Raw genomic sequence first — 18947 nt, forward strand, 5'->3', positions numbered from 1 at the left:
TAAGAAGTCTCACTCTTCTTGCACTTAAGGCGGCATTGTGCCTTTGGATTTACCTCCGATGTGATTTCTGTGTTTCATCGTCAATGTGAAGGTCCAAGGAATACATTGAACCTGCAGTGGTTTATCGGAAAGTAATACTGGTCTCACAGGAAAGGATCAAATCACAGACTCTAAGAAGTGTCACTCTACTTGCACTTAATGCGGCATTGTGCCATTTGTATTTAATTCCGGTGCGATTTCTGTGTTTCATCGTCAATGTGAAGGTCCAAGAAATACATTGAACCTGCAGTGGTTTATCGGAAACTAATTCTGGTCTCACAGAAAACTATCAAAGCACAGACTCTAAGAAAAGTCACTCTTCTTGCACTTAACGCGGCATTGCGCCTTTTGTATTTAATTCCGATGCGATTTCTGTGTTTCATCGTCAATGTGAAGGTCCAAGGAATACATTAAACCTGGAGTGGTGTATGGGAAACTAATACTGGTCTCACAGGAAAGAATCAAAGCACAGACTCTAAGAAGTCTCACTCTTCTTGCACTTAAGTCGCATTGTGCCTTTTGTATTTAATTCCGATGCGATTTCTATCTTTCATCGTCAATGTGAAGGTCCAAGGAATACATTGAACCTGCAGTCGTGTATCGGAAACTAATACTGGTCTCACAGGAAAGGATCAAAGCACAGACTCTAAGAAGTCTCACTCTTCTTGCGCTTAAGGCGGCATTGTGCCTTTTGTATTTAATTCCGATCTAATTTCAGTGTTTCATCATCGACTTATACGTCCAAGGAATACATTGAACCTGCAGTGGAGTACCGGAAAGTAATACTGGTCTCACAGAGAATGCTCAAAACACCGCCTGAAAGAAGAGTCTCTATTCTTGTACTTAAGGCGGCATTGTGCCTTTTGTATTCAATTACGATGCGATTTCTGTGATTCATCATCAATGTGAAGGTCCAAGGAATACATTGAACCTGCAGTGGTGTATCGGAAACTAATACTGGTCTCACAGGAGAGGATCAAAGCACAGACTCTAAGAAGTCTCACTCTTCTTGTACTTATGGCGGCATTGTGCCTTTTGTATTTAATTCCGATGCGATTTCTGTGTTTCATCGTAAATGTGAAGGTCCAAGGAATACATTGACCTGCAGTGGAGTATCGGAAACTAATACTGGTCTCAGAGGAAGTGATCAATGCACAGACTCTAAGAAGTCTCACTCTTCTTGCACTGAAGGCGGCATTGTTTTTTTTTGTATTTAATTCCTATGCGATTTCTGTGTTTTATCGTCAATGTGTAGGTAAAAGCAATAGATTGAACCAGCTGTGGTGTATTGGAAACTAATACTGGTGTCACAGGAAAGGATCAAAGCACAGACTCTAAAAAGTGTCACTCTTCTTGCACTTAATGAGGCATTGTGCCTTTTGTATTTAATTCCGATGCGATTTCTGTGTTTCATCGTCAATGTGAAGGTCCAAGGAATACATTGACCCTGCAGTGGAGTTCCGGAAACTAATACTGGTCTCACAGGAAAGGATCAAAGCACAGATTCTAAGAAGTCTCACTCTCCTTGCACTTAAGGTGGCACTGCGCCTTTTGTATTTAATTCCGATGTAATTTCAGTGGTTCACCGGCAACGTGTATGTCGTAAGAATACATTGAACCTGCAGTGGTGTATCGGAAACTAAGACTTGTCTCACAGGGAATGCTCAAAGCACCGACTTTAAGAAGAGTCTTTTTTTTTGAACTTAAGGCGGCATTTTGCCTTTTGTATTTATTTCCAATGCGATTTCTGTGTTTCATCATCAATGTGAAGGTCCAAGGAATACATTGAACTTGCAGTGGTGTATCCGAAACTAATACTGGTCTCACAGGAGAGGATCAAAGCACAGACTCTAAGAAGTCTCACTCTTCTTGCACTTAAGGCGGCATTGTGCCTTTTGTATTTAATTCTGATCTAATTTCAGTGTTTCATCGTCAACGTTTGTGTCCAAGGAATACATTGAACCTGCAGTGGTGTATCGGAAACTAATACTGGTTTCAAAGGGAATGCTCAAAACACCGACTGTAAGAAGAGTCTCTATTTTTGTACTTAAGGCTGCATTGTGCCTTTTGTATTTAATTCTGATCTAAGTTCAGTGTTTCATCGTCAACGTGTGTGTCCAAGGAATACATTGAACCTGCAGTGGTGTATCGGAAACTAATACTGGTCTCACAGGGAATGCTCAAAGCACCGACTGTAAGAAGAGTCTCTATTCTTGTTCTTAAGGTGGCATTGTGCCTTTTGTATTTAATTGCGATGCTATTTCTGTGTTTCATCATCAATGTGAAGGTCCAAGGAATACATTGAACCTGCAGTGGTGTATCGGAAACTAATACTGGTCTCACAGGAAAGGATCAAAGTACAACTTTAAGAAGTCTCACTCTTCTTGCAACAAAGGCGGCATTGTGCCTTTTGTATTTAATTCCGATGCGATTTCTGTGTTTCATCGTCAATGTGAAGGTCCAAGGAATACATTGAAATTGCAAATGAGTATCGGAAACTTATACTGGTCTCACAGGAAAGGATCAAGGCACAGACTCTAAGTAGTCTCACCCTTCTTGCACTTACGGCGGCATTGTGCCTTTTGTATTTAATTCCGATGTAATATCAGTGGTTCATCGGCAACGTGTATGTCCTAGGAATACATTGAACCTGCAGTGGTGTATCGGAAACTAAGACTGGTTTCACAGGGAGTGTTCAAAGCACCGACTTTAAGAAGAGTCTCGATTCTTGTACTTAGGGCGGCATTTTTCCTTTTGTATTTAATTCCGATGCGATTTCTGTGTTTCATCGTCAATGTGTATGTCCAAGGAATACATTTAACCTGCAGTGGTGTATCGGAAACTAATACTGGTCTCACAGGAAAGGATCAAAGCACAGACTCTAAGAAGTCTCACTCTTCTTGCACTTAAGGCGGCATTGTGCCTTTGGATTTACCTCCGATGTGATTTCTGTGTTTCATCGTCAATGTGAAGGTCCAAGGAATACATTGAACCTGCAGTGGTTTATCGGAAAGTAATACTGGTCTCACAGGAAAGGATCAAATCACAGACTCTAAGAAGTGTCACTCTACTTGCACTTAATGCGGCATTGTGCCATTTGTATTTAATTCCGGTGCGATTTCTGTGTTTCATCGTCAATGTGAAGGTCCAAGAAATACATTGAACCTGCAGTGGTTTATCGGAAACTAATTCTGGTCTCACAGAAAACTATCAAAGCACAGACTCTAAGAAAAGTCACTCTTCTTGCACTTAACGCGGCATTGCGCCTTTTGTATTTAATTCCGATGCGATTTCTGTGTTTCATCGTCAATGTGAAGGTCCAAGGAATACATTGACCCTGCAGAGGAGTATCGGAAACTAATACTGGTCTCACAGGAAAGGATCAAAGCACAGACTCTAAGAAGTCTCACTCTTCATGCACTTAAGGTGGCACTGCGCATTTTGTATTTAATTCCGATGTAATTTCAGGGGTTTATCGTCAATGTGTTTGTCCAGGGAATACATTGAACCTGCAGAGGTGTGTCAGAATTTAATACTGGTCTCACAGGGAATGCTCAAAACACCGACTGTAAGAGGAGTCTCTATTCTTATTTTTAAGGCGGCATTGTGCCTTTTGTATTTAATTCCGACGCGATTTCTGTGTTTCATCGTCAATGTGAAGGTCCAAGGAGTACATTGAACCTGCAGTGGTGTGTCGGAAACTAATACTGGTCTTACATGAAAGGACCAAAGCACAGACTCTAAGAAGTCACACTCTTCTTGCACTTAAAGCGGCATTGTGCCTTTTGAATTTAATTCCGATGCGATTTCTATGTTTCATCGTCAATGTGAAGGTCCAAGGAATACATTGAACCTGCAGTCGTGTATCGGAAACTAATACTGGTCTCACAGGAAAGGATCAAAGCACAGACTCTAAGAAGTCTCACTCTTCTTGCGCTTAAGGCGGCATTGTGCCTTTTGTATTTAATTCCGATCTAATTTCAGTGTTTCATCATCAACTTATACGTCCAAGGAATACATTGAACCTGCAGTGGTGTATCGGAAAGTAATACTGGTCTCACAGAGAATGCTCAAAACACCGCCTGAAAGAAGAGTCTCTATTCTTGTACCTAAGGCGGCATTGTGCCTTTTGTATTTAATTACGATGCGATTTCTGTGATTCATCATCAATGTGAAGGTCCAAGGAATACATTGAACCTGCAGTGGTGTATCGGAAACTAATACTGGTCTCACAGGAGAGGATCAAAGCACAGACTCTAAGTAGTCTCACTCTTCTTGTACTTATGGCGGCATTGTGCCTTTTGTATTTAATTCCGATGCGATTTCTGTGTTTCATCGTAAATGTGAAGGTCCAAGGAATACATTGACCTGCAGTGGAGTATCGGAAACTAATACTGGTCTCAGAGGAAGTGATCAATGCACAGACTCTAAGAAGTCTCACTCTTCTTGCACTTAAGGCGGCATTGTTTTTTTTTGTATTTAATTCCTATGCGATTTCTGTGTTTTATCGTCAATGTGTAGGTAAAAGCAATAGATTGAACCAGCTGTGGTGTATCGGAAACTAATACTGGTGTCACAGGAAAGGATCAAAGCACAGACTCTAAAAAGTGTCACTCTTCTTGCGCTTAATGAGGCATTGTGCCTTTTGTATTTAATTCCGATGCGATTTCTGTGTTTCATCGTCAATGTGAAGGTCCAAGGAATACATTGACCCTGCAGTGGAGTATCGGAAACTAATACTGGTCTCACAGGAAAGGATCAAAGCACAGATTCTAAGAAGTCTCACTCTCCTTGCACTTAAGGTGGCACTGCGCCTTTTGTATTTAATTCCGATGTAATTTCAGTGGTTTATCGTCAATGTGTATGTCCTAGGAATACATTGACCCTGCAGTGGTGTATCGGAAACTAATACTGGTTTCACAGAGAATGCTCAGAACACCGTCTGTAAGAAGAGTCTCTATTCTTGTACTTAAGGCGGCATTGTGCCTTTTGTATTTAATTGCGATGCGATATCTGTGTTTCATCGTCAATGTGAAGGTCCAAGACACACATTGACCCTTTAGTGGTGTATCGGAAACTAAAACTGGTCTCACAGGAAAGGATCATAGCACAGACTCTAAGAAGTCTCACTCTTCTTGCATTTAGGGCGGCATTGCGCCTTTTGTATTTAATTCCGATGTAATTTCAGTGGTTCATCGGCAACGTGTATGTCGTAAGAATACATTGAACATGCAGTGGTGTATCGGAAACTAAGACTTGTCTCACAGGGAATGCTCAAAGCACCGACTTTAAGAAGAGTCTTTTTTTTTTAACTTAAGGCGGCATTTTGCCTTTTGTATTTATTTCCAATGCGATTTCTGTGTTTCATCATCAATGTGAAGGTCCAAGGAATACATCGAACTTGCAGTGGTGTATCGGAAACTAATACTGGTCTCACAGGAGAGGATCAAAGCACAGACTCTAAGAAGTCTCACTCTTCTTGCACTTAAGGCGGCATTGTGCCTTTTGTATTTAATTCCGATGCGATTTCTGTGTTTCAGCGTCAATTTGAAGGTCCAAGGAATACATTGAACCTGCAGTGGAGTATCGGCAACTAATACTGGTCTCATAGGAAAGGATCAATGCACAGCCTCTAAGAAGTCTCACTCTTCTGGCACTTAAGGCGGCATTGTGCCTTTTGTATTTAATTCCGATACGATTTCTGTGTTTCGTCGTCAATGTGAAGGTATAAGGAATACATTGAACCTGCAGTGGTGTATCGGAAACTAATACTGGTCTCACAGGAAAGGATCAAAGCACAGACTCTAAGAAGTCTCACTCTTCATGCACTTAAGGTGGCACTGCGCATTTTGTATTTAATTCCGATGTAATTTCAGGGGTTTATCGTCAATGTGTTTGTCCAGGGAATACATTGAACCTGCAGAGGTGTGTCAGAATTTAATACTGGTCTCACAGGGAATGCTCAAAACACCGACTGTAAGAGGAGTCTCTATTCTTATATTTAAGGCGGCATTGTGCCTTTTGTATTTAATTCCGACGCGATTTCTGTGTTTCATCGTCAATGTGAAGGTCCAAGGAGTACATTGAGTCTGCAGTGGTGTTTCGGAAACTAATACTGGTCTTACAGGAAAGGACCACAGCACAGACTCTAAGAAGTCACACTCTTCTTGCACTTAAAGCGGCATTGTGCCTTTTGAATTTAATACCGATGAGATATCTGTGTTTCATCGTCAATGTGAAGGTCCAAGGAATACATTAAACCTGGAGTGGTGTATGGGAAACTAATACTGGTCTCACAGGAAAGAATCAAAGCACAGACTCTAAGAAGTCTCACTCTTCTTGCACTTAAGTCGCATTGTGCCTTTTGTATTTAATTCCGATGCGATTTCTATGTTTCATCGTCAATGTGAAGGTCCAAGGAATACATTGAACCTGCAGTCGTGTATCGGAAACTAATACTGGTCTCACAGGAAAGGATCAAAGCACAGACTCTAAGAAGTCTCACTCTTCTTGCGCTTAAGGCGGCATTGTGCCTTTTGTATTTAATTCCGATCTAATTTCAGTGTTTCATCATCAACTTATACGTCCAAGGAATACATTGAACCTGCAGTGGTCTACCGGAAAGTAATACTGGTCTCACAGAGAATGCTCAAAACACCGCCTGAAAGAAGAGTCTCTATTCTTGTACTTAAGGCGGCATTGTGCCTTTTGTATTCAATTACGATGCGATTTCTGTGATTCATCATCAATGTGAAGGTCCAAGGAATACATTGAACCTGCAGTGGTGTATCGGAAACTAATACTGGCCTCACAGGAGAGGATCAAAGCACAGACTCTAAGAAGTCTCACTCTTCTTGCACTTAAGGCTGCATTGTGCCTTTTGTATTTAATTCCGATGCGATTTCTGTGTTTCAGCGTCAATTTGAAGGTCCAAGGAATACATTGAACCTGCAGTGGAGTATCGGCAACTAATACTGGTCTCATAGGAAAGGATCAATGCACAGCCTCTAAGAAGTCTCACTCTTCTGGCACTTAAGGCGGCATTGTGCCTTTTGTATTTAATTCCGATACGATTTCTGTGTTTCATCGTCAATGTGAAGTTATAAGGAATACATTGAACCTGCAGTGGTGTATCGGAAACTAATACTGGTCTCACAGGAAAGGATCATAGCACAGACTCTAAGAAGTCTCACTCTTCTTGCACTTAAGGGGGCACTGCGCCCTTTGTATTTAATTCCGATGTAATTTCAGTGGTTTATCGTCAATGTGTATGTCCTAGGAATACATTGAACCTGCAGTGGAGTATCGGAAACATATTCTGGTCTCACAGGAAAGGATCAAAGCACAGACTCTAAGAAGTCTCACTCTTCTTGCACTTAAGGCGGCATTGTGAGTTTTGTATTCAATTCCGATTTAATTTCAGTGTTTCATCGTCAATGTGTATGTCCAAGGAATACATTGAACCTGCAGTGGTGTGTCAGAGACTAATACTGGTCTCACAGGGAATGCTCAAACACCGACTGTAAGAGGAGTCTCTATTCTTATATTTAAAGCTCCATTGTGCCTTTTGTATTTAATTCCGGCGCGATTTCTGTGTTTCATCGTCAATGTGAAGGTCCAAGGAGTACATTGAACCTGCATTGGTGTGTCGGAAACTAATACTGGTCTCACAGGAAAGGACCAAAGCAGAGACTCTAAGAAGTCACAATCTTCTTGCACTTAAAGCGGCATTGTGCCTTTTGTATTTAATACCGATGAGATAACTGTGTTTCATCGTCAATGATAATGTCCAAGGAATACATTGAACCTGCAGTGGTGTATCGGAAACTAATACTGGTCTCACAGGAAAGGATCAAAACACAGACTCTAAGAAGTCTCACTCTTCTCGCACTTAAAGCGGCATTGTGCCTTTTGTATTAATTCCGATGCGCTTTCTGTGTTTCACCGTCAATGTGAAGGTCCAAGGAATACATTGAATCTGCAGTGGTATATCGGAAACCGATACTGGCCTCACAGGAAAGGATCAAAGCACAGACTCTAAGAAATCACACGCTTCTTGCACTTAAGGCGGCATTGAGCCTTTTGTATTTAATTCCGAAGCGATTTCTGTGTTTCATCGTCAATGTGAATGTCCAACAAATAAATTGAACCTGCAGTGGTGTGTCGGAAACTAATACTGTTATCGCAGGAGAGGATCAAAGCACGGACTCTAAGATGTCTCACTCTTCTTGCACTTAAGGCGGCATTGTGGATTTTGTATTTAATTCCGATGCGATTTCTGTGTTTCATCGAGATTGTGAACGTCGAAGGAATACATTGAACCTGCAGTGATGTATCAGAAACTAATACTGGTCTCATAGGAAAGGATCAAAGCACCGACTGTAAGAAGAGTCTCTATTCTTGTACTTAAGGCGGCATTGTGCCGTTTGTATTTAATTGCGATGCGATTTCTCTGTTTCATCATCAATGTGAAGGTCTAATGAATACGTTGAACCTGCAGTGGTGTATCGGAATCTAATACTTGTTCACAGGAAAGGATCGAAGCACAGACTCTAAGAACTCGCACTCTTCTTTCACTTAAGTAACATTGTGCCATTTGTATTTAATTCCGATCTAATTTCAGTGTTTCATCGTCAATATGTATGTCCAAGGAATACATTGAACCTGCAGTGGTGTGTCAGAAACTAATACTGGTCTCACAGGGAATGCTCAAAACACTGACTGTAAGAAGAGTCTCTATTCTTATACTTAAGGCGGCATTGTGCGTTTTGTATATAATTCCGATGCGATTTCTGTGTTTTATCGTCAATGTGAAGGTCCAAGGAATACATTGAACCTGCAGTGGTGTATCGGAAACTAATACTGGTCTCACAGGAGAGGATCAAAGCACAGGCTCTAAGATGTCTCACTCTTCTTGCACTTAAGGCGGCATTGTGGCTTTTGTATTTGATTCCGATGCGATTTCTGTGTTTCATCGTCAATGTGTATGTCCAAGGAATACTTTGAACCTGCAGTGGTGTATCGGAAACTAATACTGGTCTCACAAGAAAGGACAAAGCACAGACTCTAAGAAGTCTCACTCTCCTTGCACTTAAGGCGGCATCGTGCTTTTGGATTTATCTCCGATGTGATTTCTGTGTTTCATCGTCAATGTGAAGGTCCAAGGAATTCATTGAACATGCAGTGGTTTGCGGAAACTAATACTGGTCTCACGGGAAAGGATTAAGGCACAGACTCTAAGAAGTGTCACCCTTCTTGCACTTAATGCGGCATTGTGCTTTTTGTATTTTATTCCGATGCGATTTCTGTGTTTCATCGTCAATGTGAAGGTCCAAGGAATACATTGAACCTGCAGTGGAGTATCGGAAACTAATACTGGTCTCACAGGAAAGGATCAAAGCACAGAATCTAAGAAGTCTCACTCTTCTTGCACTTAAGGTGGCACTGCGCCTTTTGTATTTAATTCCGATGTAATTTCAGTGGTTTATCGTCAATGTGTATGTCCTAGGAATACATTGAACCTGCAGTGGTGTATCGGAAACTAATACTGGTCTCACAGGAAGGGATCAAAGCACAGACTCTAAGTAGTCTCACTCTTCTTGCACTTAAGGCGGCATTGTGAGTTTTGTATTTAATTCCGATTTAATTTCAGTGTTTCATCGTCAATGTGTATGTCCAAGGAATACATTGAACCTGCAGTGGTGTGTCAGAAACTAATACTGGTCTCACAGGGAATGCTCAAAACACCGACTGTAAGAGGAGTCTCTATTCTTATATTTAAGGCGGCATTGTGCCTTTTGTATTTAATTCCGACGCGATTTCTGTGTTTCATCGTCAATGTGAAGGTCCAAGGAGTACATTGAACCTGCAGTGGTGTGTCGGAAACTAATACTGGTCTCACAGGAAAGGACCAAAGCAGAGAGTCTAAGAAGTCACACTCTTCTTGCACTTAAAGCGGCATTGTGCCTTTTGTATTTTATACCGATGAGATAACTGTGTTTCATCGTCAATGATAATGTCCAAGGAATACATTGAACCTGCAGTGGTGTATCGGAAACTAATACTGGTCTCACTGGAAATGATCAAAGCACTGACTCTAAGAAGTTTCACTCTTCTTGCACTTAAGGTGGCACTGCGCCCTTTGTATTTAATTCCGATGTAATTTCAGTGGTCTATCGTCAATGTGTATGTCCTAGGAATACATTGAACCTGCAGTGGTGTATCGGAAACAAATTCTGGTCTCACAGGAAAGGATCAAAGCACAGAGGGTATCAGTGATCATAAGTCAGTGGTTGCATCAATGACTACAAGTGTAATAAGAAATGCCAAGAAAGGAAGGAAAATATATTTGCTTAACAAGAGTGATAGGGCACAAATCGCAGAATATCTGAGTGACCACCATCAAACGTTCATTTCTGAGGAAGATGATGTGGAACAAAAATGGAAAAAATTCAGAAACATCGTCCAGTACCCCTTAGATAAGTTCGTACCGACTAAGGTCCAAAGCGAGGGGAAAGATTCACCGTGGTATAACAATCATGTACGAAAGGTACTACGGAAACAAAGAAAGCTTCATCATAGGTTTAAGAGTAGTCGAATCATAGCTGATAAGGAAAAGCTGAACGAAGCGAAAAAGAGCGTAAAGAGAGCAATGAGAGAAGCATTCAACGAATTCGAACATAAAACATTGGCAAACAATCTAATCAAGAACCCTAAAATGTTTTGGTCATATGTAAAATCGGTAAGCGGATCTAAATCCCCTATTCAGTCACTCGTTGACCACGATGGAACCGAAACAGAGGACGACCGAAGAAAGGCAGAAATACTGAATTCAGTGTTCCGAAACTGTTTCACTGCGGAAAATCGTAACACGGTCCCTGACTTCAGCCGTCGCACGGACGCCAAAATGGAAAATATTGAAATAAACGATATCGGAATTGAAAAACAACTGCTATCACTTAGTAGCGGAAAAGCATCCGGACCAGACGAGATACCCTTAAGATTCTACAGTGATTATGCTAAAGAACTTGCCCTCTTTCTATCAGCAATTTATCGTAGATCGCTGGAAGAACGTAAAGTACCTAGCGACTGGATGAAAGCGCAGGTCGTTCCCATTTTCAAGAAGGGTCATAAATCAGATGCGAATAATTATAGGCCTATTTCGCTTACGTCAATATGTTGTAGAATAATGGAACATGTTTTGTGTTCTCGTATTATGACGTTCTTAGATAATACAAATCTCCTTCATCATAACCAACATGGATTCCGCAAACAGAGATCATGTGAAACTCAGCTCGCCCTATTTGCCCAAGAAATTCACAGTGCCGTAGACACTGGCGAGCAGATTGATGCCGTATTCCTGGACTTCAGGAAGGCATTTGATACGGTTCCGCACTTACGTTTAGTGAAAAAAATACGAGCTTACCGAATATCGGACCAGGTTTGTGATTGGATTCAGGATTTCCTAGAAGAAAGAACACAACATGTCATTCTTAACGGTTCAAAATCTGCAGATGTAGAGGTAATTTCGGGAGTACCGCAGGGAAGCGTGATAGGACCTTTATTGTTTACAATATACATAAATGACTTAGTTGACAACATCGGTAGCTCCGTGAGGCTATTTGCAGATGACACGGTTGTCTACAAGAAAGTAGCAACATCAGAAGACTCGTACGTACTCCAGGAGGACCTGCAGAGGATTAATGCATGGTGCGACAGCTGGCAGCTTTCCCTAAACGTAGATAAATGTAATATAATGCGCATACATAGGGGCAGAAATCCATTCCAGTACGATTATGCCATAGGTGGTAAATCATTGGAAGCGGTAACGACCGTAAAATACTTAGGAGTTACTATCCGGAGCGATCTGAAGTGGAATGATCACATAAAACAAATAGTGGGAAAAGCAGGCGCCAGGTTGAGATTCATAGGAAGAATTCTAAGAAAATGTGACTCATCGACGAAAGAAGTAGCTTACAAAACGCTTGTTCGTCCGATTCTTGAGTACTGCTCATCAGTATGGGACCCTTACCAGGTTGGATTAATAGAAGAGATAGACAAGATCCAGCGAAAAGCAGCGCGATTCGTCATGGGGGCATTTAGTCAGCGCGAGAGCGTTACGGAGATGCTGAACAAGCTCCAGTGGCGGACACTTCAAGAAAGGCGTTACGCAATACGGAGAGGTTTATTATCGAAATTACGAGAGAGCACATTCCGGGAAGAGATGGGCAACATATTACTACCGCCCACATATATCTCGCGTAATGATCACAACGAAAAATCCGAGAAATTAGAGCAAATACGGAGACTTACAAGCAGTCGTTCTTTCCACGCACAATTCGTGAATGGAACAGGGAAGGGGGGATCAGATAGTGGTACAATAAGTACCCTCCGCCACACACCGTAAGGTGGCTCGCGGAGTATAGATGTAGATGTAGACTCTATGAAGTCTCACTCTTCTTGCACTTAAGGCGGCATTGTGAGTTTTGTATTCAATTCCGATTTAATTTTAGTGTTTCATCGTCAATGTGTATGTCCAAGGAATACATTGAACCTGCAGTGGTGTGTCAGAGACTAATACTGGTCTCACAGGGAATGCTCAAAACACCGACTGTAAGAGGAGTCTCTATTCTTATATTTAAGGCGCCATTGTGCCTTTTGTATTTAATTCCGACGCGATTTCTGTGTTTCATCGTCAATGTGAAGGTCCAAGGAGTACATTGAACCTGCAGTGGTGTGTCGGAAACTAATACTGGTCTCACAGGAATGGACCAAAGCACAGACTCTAAGAAGTCACACTCTTCTTGCACTTAAAGCGGCATTGTGCCTTTTGTATTTAATTGCGATCCGATTTCTGTGTTTCATCATCAATGTGAAGGTCCAATGAATACATTGAAGCTGCAGTGGTGTATCGGAATCTAATACTGGTTCACAGGAAATAATCGAAGCACAGACTCTAAGAAGTCGCACTCTTCTTTCACTTAAGTAACATTGTGCCATTTGTATTTAATTCCGATCTAATTTCAGTGTTTCATCGTCACGTGTGTGTCCAAGGAATACATTGAACCTGCAGTGGTGTATCGGAAACTAATACTGGTCTCACAGGAAATGCTCAAAGCACCGACTGTATGAAGATTCTCTATTCTAGTACTTATGGCGGCATTGTGCTTTTGTATTTAATTGCGATGCGATTTCTGTGTTTCATCATCAATGTGAAGGTCCAAGGAATACATTGAACTTGCAGTGGTGTATCGGAAACTAATACTGGTCTCACAGGAGAGGATAAAAGCACAGACTCTGAGAAGTCTCACTCTTCTTGCACTTAAGTCGCATTGTGCCTTTTGTATTTAATTCCGATCTAATTTCAGTGTTTCATCGACAACGTGTATGTCCAAGCAATACATTGAACCTGCAGTGGTGTATCGGAACCTAATACTGGTCAAACAGGAAAGGATCAAAGCACAGACTGTAAGAAGTCTCACTTTTCTTGCACTTAAGTCGTATTGTGCCTCTTGTATTTAATTCTGATCTAATTTCAGTGTTTCATCGACAACGTGTATGTCCAAGGAATACATTGAACCTGCAGTGGTGTGTCGAAAACTAATACTGGTCTCACAGGGAAAGCTCAAAGCACCGACTGTAAGAAGAGTCTCTATTCTTGTACTTAAGGCGGCATTGTGCCTTTTGCATTTAATTCCGATGCGATTTCTGCGTTTCATCGTCAATGTGAAGGTCCAAGGAATACATTGAACCTGCAGTGGTGTATTGGAAGCTGATACTGGCCTCACGGGAAAGGATCAAAGCACAGACTCTAAGAGGTCTCACTCTTCTCGCATTTAAGGCGGCATTGTGCCTTTTGTATTTAATTCCGAGGCGCTTTCTGTGTTTCATCGTCAATGTGAAGGTCCAATCAATACATTGAATCTGCAGTGGTATATCGGAAACCGATACTGGTCTGACAGGAAAGGATCAAAGCACAGACTCTAAGAAGTCACACGCCTCTTGCACTTAAGGCGGCATTGAGCCTTTTGTATTTAATGCCGATGCGATTTCTGTGTTTCATCGTCAATGTGAATGTCTAACAAATATATTGAACCTGCAGTGGTGTATCGGAAATTAATACTGGTATCGCAGGAGAGGATCAAAGCACAGACTCTAAGATGTCTCACTCTTCTTGCACTTAAGGCGGCATTGTGGCTTTTGTATTTGATTCCGATGCGATTTCTGTGTTTCATCGTGATTGTGAAGGCCGACGGAATACTTTGAACCAGCAGTGATGTATCAGAAACTAACACTGGCCTCATAGGAAAGGAGAGTCTCTATCCTTGTACTTAAGGCGGCATTGTGCCTTTTGTATTTAATTGCGATGCGATTTCTGTGTTTCATCATCAATGTGAAGGTCCAATGAATACATTGAACCTGCAGTGGTGTGTCAGAAACTAATACTGGTCTCACAGGGAATGCTCAAAACACTGACTGTAAGAAGAGTCTCTATTCTTATATTTAAGGTGGCATTGACCTTTTGTATGTAATTCCGACGCGATTTCTGTGTTTCATGGTCAATGTGAAGGTCCAAGGAGTACATTGAACCTGCAGTGGTGTGTCGGAAACTAATACTGGTCTCACAGGAAAGGACCAAAGCAGAGACTCTAAGAAGTCACACTCTTCTAGCACTTACAGCGGCATTGTGCCTTTTGTATTTAATACCGATGAGATAACTGTGTTTCATCGTCAATGATAATGTCCAAGGAATACATTGAACCTGCAGTGGTGTATCGGAAACTAATAATGGTCTCACAGGAAAGGATCAAAGCACAGACTCTACGAAGTCTCACTCTTCTCGCACTTAAGGCGGCATTTTGCCTTTTGTATTTAATTCCGATGCGCTTTCTGTGTTTCATCATCAATGTGAAGGTCCAATGAATACATTGAACCTGCAGTGGTGTATCGGAAACTAATACTGGTTCACAGGAAAGGATCGAAGCACAGACTCTAAGAAGTCTCACTCTTCGTTCCTTTAAGTTGCATTGTGCCTTTTGTATTTAATTCCGATCTAATTTCAGTGTTTCATCGTCAATGTGTATGTCCAAGGAATACATTGAACCTGCAGTGGTGTGTCACAGACTAATACTGGTCTCACAGGGAATGCTCAAAACACCGACTGTAAGAGGAGTCTCTATTCTTATATTTAAGGCGCCATTGTGCCTTTTGTATTTAATTCCGACGCGATTTCTGTGTTTCATCGTCAATGTGAAGTTCCAAGGAGTACATTGAACCTGCAGTGGTGTGTCGGAAACTAATACTGGTCTCACAGGAATGGACCAAAGCACAGACTCTAAGAAGTCACACTCTTCTTGCACTTAAAGCGGCATTGTGCCTTTTGTATTTAATACCGATGAGATAACTGTGTTTCATCGTCAATGATAATGTCCAAGGAATACATTGAACCTGCAGTGGTGTATCGGAAACTAATACTGGTCTCACAGGAAAGGATCAAAACACAGACTCTAAGAAGTCTCACTCTCCTTGCACTTAAGTCGCATTGTACCTTTTGTATTTAATTCCGATCTAATATCAGTGTGTCATCGTCAACGTGTATGTCCAAGGAATGCATTGAACCTGCAGTGGTGTATCGGAAACTAATACTGGTCAAACAGGAAAGGAATAAAGCACAGACTCTAAGAAGTCTCACTTTTCTAGCACTTGAGTCATATTGTGCCTTTTGTATTTAATTCTGATCTAATTTCAGTGTTTCATTGTCAACGTGTATGTCCAAGGAATACATTGAACCTGCAGTGGTGTATTGGAAACTAATACTGGTCTCACAGGGAAAGCACAAAGCACCGACTGTAAGAAGAGTCTCTACTCTTGTACTTAAGGGGGCATTGTGCCTTTTGCATTTAATTCCGATGCGATTTCTGTGTTTCATCGTCAATGTGAAGGTCCAAGGAATACATTGAACCTGCAGTGGTGTATCGGAAACTGATACTGGTTTTACAGGAAAGGATCAAAGCACAGACTCTAAGAAGTCTCACTCTTCTCGCACTTAAAGCGGCATTGTGCCTTTTGTATTTAATTGCGATGCGATTTCTGTGTTTCATCATCAATGTGAAGGTGCAATGAATACATTGAAGCTGCAGTGGTGTATCGGAATCTAATACTGGTTCACAGGAAATAATCGAAGCACAGACTCTAAGAAGTCGCACTCTTCTTTCACTTAAGTAACATTGTGCCATTTGTATTTAATTCCGATCTAATTTCAGTGTTTCATCGTCACGTGTGTGTCCAAGGAATACATTGAACCTGCAGTGGTGTATCGGAAATTAATACTGGTCTCACAGGGAATGCTCAAAGCACCGACTGTATGAAGAGTCTCTTTTCTAGTACTTATGGCGGCATTGTGCTTTTGTATTTAATTGCGATGCGATTTCTGTGTTTCATCATCAATGTGAAGGTCCAAGGAATACATTGAACTTGCAGTGGTGTATCGGAAACTAATACTGATCTCACAGGAGAGGATCAAAGCACACACTCTAAGAAGTCTTACTCTTCTTGCACTTAAGGCGGCATTGTGCATTTTGTATTTAATTCCGATGTGATATCTGTGTTTCATCGTCAATGTGGAGGTCCAAGGAATACATTGAACCTGCAGTGGAGTATCGGAAACTAATACTGGTTTCACAGGAGAGGATCAAAGCACAGACTCTAAGATGTCTCACTCTTTTTGCACTTAAGGCGGCATTGTGGCTTTTGTATTTGATTCCGATGCGATTTCTGTGTTTCATCGTCAATGTGTATGTCCAAGGAATACATTGAACCTGCAGTGGTGTATCGGAAACTAATACTGGTCTCACAAGACAGGACAAAGCACAGACTCTAAGAAGTCTCACTCTTCTTGCACTTAAGGCGGCATCGTGCCTTTGGATTTATCTCCGATGTGATTTCTGTGTTACATCGTCAATGTGAAGGTTTAAGGAATTCATTGAACATGCAGTGGTTTGTCGGAAACTAATACTGGTCTCACAGGAAAGGTTTAAAGCACAGACTCTAAGAAGTGTCACTCTTCTTGCACTTAATGCGGCATTGTGCCTTTTGTATTTAATACCGATGAGTTAACTGTGTTTCATCGTCAATGATAATGTCCAAGGAATACATTGAACCTGCAGTGGTGTATCGGAAACTAATACTGGTCTCACAGGAAAGGATCAAAACACAGACTCTAAGAAGTCTCACTCTTCTTGCACTTAAGTCGCATTGTGCCTTTTGTATTTAATTCCGATCTAATTTCAGTGTTTCATCGTCAACGTGTATGTCCAAGCAATACATTGAACCTGCAGTGGTGTATCGGAAACTAATACTGGTCAAACAGGAAAGGATCAAAGCACAGACTGTAAGAAGTCTCACTTTTCTTGCACTTAAGTCGTATTGTGCCTCTTGTATTTAATTCTGATCTAATTTCAGTGTTTCATCGACAACGTGTATGTCCAAGGAATACTTTGAACCTGCAGTGGTGTGTCGAAAACTAATACTGGTCTCACAGGGAAAGCTCAAAGCACCGACTGTAAGAAGAGTCTCTGTTCTTGTACTTAAGGCGGCATTGTGCCTTTTGCATTTAATTCCGATGCGATTTCTGTGTTTCATCGTCAATGTGAAGGTCCAAGGAATACATTGAACCTGGAGTGGTGTATTGGAAGCTGATACTGGCCTCACGGGAAAGGATCAAAGCACAGACTCTAAGAAGTCTCACTCTTCTCGCACTTAAGGCGGCATTGAGTCTTTTGTATTTAATGCCGATGCGATTTCTGTGTTTCATCGTCAATGTGAATGTCTAACAAATATATTGAACCTGCAGTGGTGTATCGGAAATTAATACTGGTATCGCAGGAGAGGATCAAAGCACAGACTCTAAGATGTCTCACTCTTCTTGCACTTAAGGCGGCATTGTGGCTTTTGTATTTGATTCCGATGCGATTTCTGTGTTTCGTCGTGATTGTGAAGGTCGACGGAATACATTGAACCAGCAGTGATGTATCAGAAACTAACACTGGTCTCATAGGAAAGGAGAGTCTCTATCCTTGTACTTAAGGCGGCATTGTGCCTTTTGTATTTAATTGCGATGCGATTTCTGTGTTTCATCATCAATGTGAAGGTCCAATGAATACATTGAACCTGCAGTGGTGTGTCAGAAACTAATACTGGTCTCACAGGGAATGCTCAAAACACTGACTGTAAGAAGAGTCTCTATTCTTATATTTAAGGTGGCATTGTGCCTTTTGTATGTAATTCCGACGCGATTTCTGTGTTTCATGGTCAATGTGAAGGTCCAAGGAGTACATTGAACCTGCAGTGGTGTGTCGGAAACTAATACTGGTCTCACAGGAAAGGACCAAAGCAGAGACTCTAAGAAGTCACACTCTTCTACCACTTAAAGCGGCATTGTGCCTTTTGTATTTAATACCGATGAGATAACTGTGTTTCATCGTCAATGATAATGTCCAAGGAATACATTGAACCTGCAGTGGTGTATCGGAAACTAATAATGGTCTCACAGGAAAGGATCAAAGCACAGACTCTACGAAGTCTCACTCTTCTCGCACTTAAGGCGGCATTTTGCCTTTTGTATTTAATTCCGAGGCGCTTTCTGTGTTTCATCATCAATGTGAAGGTCCAATGAATACATTGAACCTGCAGTGGTGTATCGGAAACTAATACTGGTTCACAGGAAAGGATCGAAGCACAGACTCTAAGAAGTCTCACTCTTCTTTCCTTTAAGTTGCATTGTGCCTTTTGTATTTAATTCCGATCTAATTTCAGTGTTTCATCGTCACGTGTGTGTCCAAGGAATACATTGAACCTGCAGTGGTGTATCGGAAACTAATACTGGTCTCACAGGGAATGCTCAAAGCACC

The sequence above is a fragment of the Schistocerca americana genome, chromosome 7, assembly GCF_021461395.2.
Source record: "Schistocerca americana isolate TAMUIC-IGC-003095 chromosome 7, iqSchAmer2.1, whole genome shotgun sequence".
Taxonomy (NCBI): domain Eukaryota; kingdom Metazoa; phylum Arthropoda; class Insecta; order Orthoptera; family Acrididae; genus Schistocerca; species Schistocerca americana.